Genomic DNA, 7062 nt, shown 5'->3' on the forward strand with positions numbered 1-7062 from the left:
ACCTAATTAGTTAATGCATTTAACTATTCGATTTGTGTTGTAATAATTAGTTGTAACTAGTTATTCAAATTTTGTGATGTAATAATTAGTTTAATTAGCTTAGATTAGCTAGTTAGCTTTTTATTCGGACCCTCCGTCGAGAGGGCCAACTGTTGTAATAAGCGTGCGTGTGTGTGATGCATGTCTTTCAACCCCCATTTCTTTCTCTCTTTTACTTAACCGCTTATGATGGTTAGTTTTAGGGCATATTTTGATTAGCATACCTTATATTTGCATGCGTGCATCCATTCATCTGTATTGCATGCACCAGGCTCTGCGCATCATACTAACTGCATTATATTTCAATTCCAATTTGAATACATGTACCAAGTTACATTTCACATGCCATTCTAGATAGCTGAGCCTATCTTAGCTGTATTTTGCCTGTGTTGCATTAGCCATCTTAACATGAACTAGGATCATGCATGATTTCTAATTAGTTCTCTGTTTTGGCTCAGAGTACACTGTGAGTGTTTACGCTTTAGCATACTGCATGTGTGTTAATGTTGCCATAAAAGCATGCTTGTCATGAGGCTAACTGCTTATTTGATATAATTGCCTGAATGCCTGTGGGTGAAGGTTGGATTGCTTGAATTGGAACAATTCATTGAAATCTGCGTCTTAGTGTAGACACCCCATTTTTGACCGACCTTAAGACTCAGACGTCATCGATTAAGCACTCGGTGATTGTGCATGTTGTGCTCGTTCTGAGGTTTCTAGAGTTTTGGCCGAGTGCCTTGCCTCCGGGCCTCTGAACTCTTTGTGCTTTGGTTCGGTTTGTGGACCAAGCTTTGTTTCTCTTCCCTGAAGGGAGGGAGTGGTCTGTAAACCACCTCTCTGTGGTCGTAGACCACTTTTCGCGCTTGGAGACTAGTTTCCGATTTTCGGAGCCTTCGGCCGTGTGCCTTGTCTCGGGACCGCTTAACGTTCTCCGTTTGGCTTGGTTTTTGAACCATGCCTTGTTGCCTCTGCCTAGAGGGACACTGTTGTTCGGGAGACCACTTTTGTGGTTGTAAACCACTTTTGGTGCTCGTAGACTAGTTTTCGAGGCTTCCGGCTGCGCGCTTCGCCTCCTGAACTTTCGTCTCGTATCCGTTATGGTTTGCTTTTGGTACAAACCTTGTTTTCCTTGTTTGGAAGGTGATACAAGGGTGGGAGACTAGTATTTCTCCTTGGAGACCACTTTTCTTCCCGCCAGTCGGTTTTTTGGTCAGACAACTGGTTTTCTTGGTCTTTGGGCCACCTTTTCTGGTCGGCCACCACACCACCACCTTGTTTTCAGTGTGTAGACCACCTTTGCACAGTGGCCGACACTTTTTCTTCTGGCCGACCACTTCAACTGGTCAGCCACTTTCCAGCTCATTCCTGGAGATATTTTCTTCCAGCTGGCACAGCTGGAAGTCACTGAAACCATCCTCCATACACGTGTATGGAGGGATGACCTTGGACCCTTAGCTTCCTCAAGAAGCTTACACTTTTGTTCTCTATATAAGAGAACCTCCTCCTCCCTCCTCTAGGTTCAAAAAAATTACCTTGAGAGTTATAGATACACCCTTGTATCTATCTTGCCCTTTACTTCATTTTTGTGCTTCAAAAGTGTAGTTTTGTAATACTTTAACACACAAGCACATACTCAAACACCATCCTTTGGTTGCAGAGGTGCTTAGGAGCTGGTTTTGGTGTTGTTGGTTTGGTTTGAGCTTGAAAAACCTGCTGGAGTTGTGGTTTTGAAGGTGGTCTTCAAGCGTGAGCCTTTAACTCCTTAAACCCCCATTCTTGCTTAAGCTTTTAGCCTTACTTGCATATTGTTTTAAGCTTAACTCTAAACTACAAAAAGTTCTGGTTTTGTATGCTTAAGATCTTTGTTTAAGGTCACTTTTGTGTTGGTGGTTGTTTACCCCCTCTTAGGCCTTGTTTGGCCTTGCTTTTGTGCCTTCTTTTTAAGCCTTTGGGACCACCTTGTTTTGGCCTTCTTACCACTGAAACTCAGAGGAATTTCAGTGGTGGGAAGGATGTTTTGAGGTCCTAAAAAGGAGAGGGTCATCCCCTCTCCTTGTGTCTTAAATACTTGCTTCTTTTGCCTCATATTCGAGCATGTTTGTTAAGCTTATGTTGGCCATATCTTAGCTTGTATTTAGGCTTAGTTTAGCATGGCATGCCACTGTTTTTACTTGGTTTTGTCACTCCATGCATGCCTAATACACTTGTAGTGTATTTCTCATAAACTAGCTTTGTGTGCTTTATGAAGTAGCATATCATTTTAGCTTATTTTGTTTCCATTTCAGCATGTTTTTGGTGATGTTTTGCCATGTCATACCTCTGTTAGGGTTTGGTTTGGTCACCTCTTGAATGCCTCATGCACTTGTAGTGCAATTCCATGAAATAGCCTAACATGCATCATGCTTTAACATGTCATTCTAGCATGCTTTAGGCTTAACTTCAAGAAGCTTTTGTCCATGTTTTAGCGTGCTCTAGCTCTGATTTGTGTTGTTTTGGCCATGCATGACTTGCTTTGTATAGCCATGGTTCAATCTAGCTCGTTAGCTTTGTATATCAAGTCCACTAGCATGCATTACTTGGACTATTTGAGTGATTCGACATCATTTTTAATGTGATTTCAGTCCATGTTTCATGTTCATGCACTTGCATTTATCATTCATTCAATGCGTTGGAGGGTTTGCCCCTTTATGCCTTAACATGAGCCATCACGTATGCCTTCATGCCTAAGCTTGCGAGCTATCATTTTAGTGTTTATTTAGGGTTATTTTGCCATGATATAACTCTGATTTTTGTTGGTTAAGCCATCCCATTCTTGGTCTTGGTAGGTGTAGTGTAGTCCTCCCATATTGCCCTTGCATGATCCATGTTTTGGCCCTTCATGTTGGCTTATTTTGGCTTCCTTCCATACATGTTTTAGACTCATCTTGATATGTTCTAGGACTGTTTTGGGTTTCCTTTGCCATATGCTTTATGAATTGCATAGCTGTAGTGCAATGGGCCTTGTTAGCCTTGTGTTTTGATACATCTTGCATACTATCTTTGAGCTATTCAGATGATTTGGCATCATTTAATACTTCATTTCAGAGCGAGTAGCATTGCCATGTTTCCATTTCATTCACCCTTTGAGTGCCTCTAAGGGTTGTGCATTTGTTGCCTTGTTTTAGCCTAGTGTGTATGCTTGCATGCCTAGGTCTTTGAGCCCCCATCTTAGCATGTTTTGGTCTTTGTTTAGACCTAATTTAGCTCTGTCCATGATTGGTTCAATCATTTGTGCCATGTATTGCATGCCCCTTGTGTAGTCCCTTTAATGATTTTGTGCCTTAGGCCCTCTCGCATGCTTTACTTGTGTTGTTTGAATGATTTGGCAACATTTCAAACTTGATTTGAGAGCCTTTAGCGTTGTCACACTTACATATTTATTGCTTCTTTATCATGCTTGAGAGTTGTGTTCTTAGGCCTAGTTGATGGGCCAATACTTGTGCATGTTTGCCTTGCCCTTTTGTGCCTTTATTCTAGCATTACAACCACTAATTTGGGCATGGATGAGGTCTATTCATTTTGGTTTAAGTCCATTGAGCATTGTGTATGCCATGTAGTTCATCGCATTAAATATGCCATGTTATTTGCATTGTGTATGCCATGTTGTCCATTGCATTGAGTATGCCGTGTTCTTACCATTTGCATTGTGTATGCCATCTTATACAGCATTGAGTATGCCATATTGTTCATTGCATTGAGTATACTATGTTATTCTTTACATTGTGTATGCCACATAGTTGCATTGTGTTTTGCATGCCTTGCATTCCATGTTTACATGCTTAAGTTGTATTGCATGTTTGCATGCTTGTGTTGCATTGCATTTTTGCATACTCCATGTTACATAGCATTGTGCATGCCGTGTTATGTGTTGCATTTTGTTTGGAATAGGTGTTAGTCCAAACACGAGAAACGATGGACGTTTCATACTTGAAGTGATGAAACGTACCTCAATTCTCGGTCGCCAACGCTCTTGATCATACATGATAGAGTTCTAGGCATTATGTGTTTATGTGTGCATTCATTTTTATATTAAATTGTGCAACTTTGCCTCTCGGCCATCATGCATTGAAAAGCGCAATTGGTGGCCCGAGGGTCAAGAACCACACTCCCTTGAGCTTATGAAATGATAGGGAGGGTGGTTGTGCACACATATCTTGCAAATACATTGCCATGCCCTTTCTTACTCTCTGTTGCAGCAAATTGCAGTCTGGCAGCAACAACTGGTTGGCCAGCCAGAAAAACTAGCTGGTCGACCACTTTTTCTGGTCTACAACAAAGATAGGTGGTCGGCCATGGCTGGTGGCACCCCTAGGTGGTCGGCCACCCTCCCTCAAATTCCCAAGGTGGAGTTGAAGCCTTCTGGAGCTTGGTGCAAGGTTCGGAGAACAAATAAAAACAGAGGCAAATCGGGACATCGCATTGGATTTCCGAATGAGGCGACCGGGCATGCATGCACTCCTCTTCTCGAGGACCTTTGTTTACTGCTTTCCTTAGCTAGTTTATGCTTTGGTTCTGTACGTTAAGTAGTTAATGCGTTTAGCTACTTATTTATGTTGTAATAGCTAGTTAGTTAACTTGTTAGTTAATTAGCTTGTTTTGTAATAATTAGTTAACTAGGATTAGTTAATTAGTTGGCTTGTAATAAGTAGTTTAATTAGCTTAGATTAGCTAGTTAGCTTCTTATTCGGTCCCTCCGTCGAGAGGGCCAAATGTTGTAATAAGCGTGCGTGTGTGTGATGCATGTCTTCCAACCCCCATTTCTTTCTCACTTTTGCTTAACCGCTTATAATGGTTAGTTTTAGGGCATATTTCGATTAGCATACCTTATGCTTGCATGCGTGCATCCATTCATCTGTATTGCATGCACCGGGCTCGGCGCATCATACTAACTGCATTGTATTTTCAATACATTTACTTGAATACGTGTTCAACAGCATGTTACCAAGTTGCATTTCACATGACATGATTAGAATAGCTGAGCCTATTTTAGTTGCATTCTCGTATGTGTTGCATTAGTCATCTTAACATGAACTAGGATCATGCATGATTTCTAACTAGTTCTCTGTTTTGGCTTGGAGTGTACTGTGAGTGTTTACGCTTTAGCATACTGCATGTGTGTTATTGATTGCCATGAAAGCATGCTTGCCATGAGGCTAACTGCTTATTTGATTAACTGCCTGAATGCCTGTGGGTGAAGGTTGGATTGCTTGAATTGGAATAATTCATCGAATCCTAGATTTAGCCTACTTGCGAGTAGCAAACTTCAAACCGTTTTCAAACAAACGAATATGCAATGTTTTGTTCCAAATTAGGCGATCTAGTCTATACTTGTATACTGTGTGCATCACGTAGTAAGATTAGCTAATTAACCGGAATAAGAACTAATGTGTTTTCAACAATAAAATATCATGTTTAGTACAGGCCGATCTTTGATCGGGCGAGCGGGGGTGCTCATTGTATGACCTGCCCCTCTCGTACCCAAGTTCCCAAGCTGAGGCAACTTTGGTGATGACGGACACGTGGCCTTAGGCACGAGTCAGAGTTTTCTAAATTCTCCCAAAATAAAATATTTAGGTGGCGACTCTGTATCTGGCAAAACAGTCTATGTTTGGCACTTCTTTATAAAAATCAGTTTTCCAAAACGATTTGCCGGATTTGGACTCTTTGGTGATTTATCGATCTTGCATTGCACTTTGCGAGATTAGATTCAGAACCGTGACATTGAGTCTGAACTATAGTAGCTCAGAACAAAACAAGAACTCGCGCCTTCGCAGGCGCGGATATCGGAGAGTTCCCGGGGCGCGTCTACACTTGCCCTACTTGCGAGTAGCAAACTTCAAACCGTCTTCAAACAAACGAATATGCAATGTTTTGTTCCAACTCAGGCGATCTAGTCTATACTTGTATGTTGTGCACATCATATAGTAATTCTAGGTTAATAAACGGAATAAGAACACATGTGTTTTCAAAAACAAAATATCATGCTTAGTAAAGGCCGATCTTTTGATCGGGCGAGCGGAGGTGCTCATTGCATGACCTTCCTCTCTCGTATCCAAGTTCCCGAGTCAAGGCAACTTTGGTGATGACGGACACGTGGCCTTAGGCACGAGTCAGGGTTTCCTAAATTCCCCAAAATAAAATATTTAGGTGGCGACTCTGTATCTGGCAAAGCAATCCATGTTTGGCACTTCTTTATAAAAATCAGTTTTCCAAAACGATTTGCCTGATTTGGACTCTTTGGTGATTTATCGGTCTTGTATTGCACTTTGTGAGATTAGATTCAGAACTGTGACACGAGTCCGAACTGTAGTAGCCTAAAGAACAAAATGGGATTTCGCGCCCTCGCAGTGTGGAGCCGGGGAGTTCTCTGGGGCACGTCTACAACGATATGAAGCCGCACTGTCCCTTCGAATATTTTTTGAATTTGCAAAGCTCTTTCGAATTCACGACCTCTGCAACTTCACGACCTCTGCAACTTCCTTCGGCTCCCCATTGTCCTTTTCTCTCTATCTTGTAAGTTCTTCTCTTCCTTGCATTTCTTCCCCATTCCAACTCCCATTCTCTTGTTTGTTTTTAGTTTAGCATATTTTCCATTCCGATTCAGATGGAGAAACATTAGAAAGCTCTTCTTTCTGCAGGCCATGTTTTTGCTTTTCGATGCCACTTTTCCATTCCAGATGACGTCTATTTGTCACTTGTGGTAGATAGCGTACTCAACATGGAGAGGATTAATGAGAGTACGATCTTTCCTCTCTTGTCAATCGATGAGGGTGGAGTCCGTTTCCCTCTTCATCCATTTTTAAGGGCCGTCCTTCGTTACTGGGGTCTACTCCCTTCACAACCTTACGTAAACTTTTATCGAATCATAATGGAAATAGTAGAATTAAACCACCGACTTAGGATTAATCTAGGAATCCCTGCTATTCAGCATTGTTATGCCTTGGTGAAATCATCTGGTTGGCAGGGACGCTATTTTCTCAAGAC

This window comes from Camellia sinensis, chromosome 2, assembly GCF_055761805.1.
Source record: "Camellia sinensis isolate YWXY chromosome 2, ASM5576180v1, whole genome shotgun sequence".
In the NCBI taxonomy this organism is placed as follows: domain Eukaryota; kingdom Viridiplantae; phylum Streptophyta; class Magnoliopsida; order Ericales; family Theaceae; genus Camellia; species Camellia sinensis.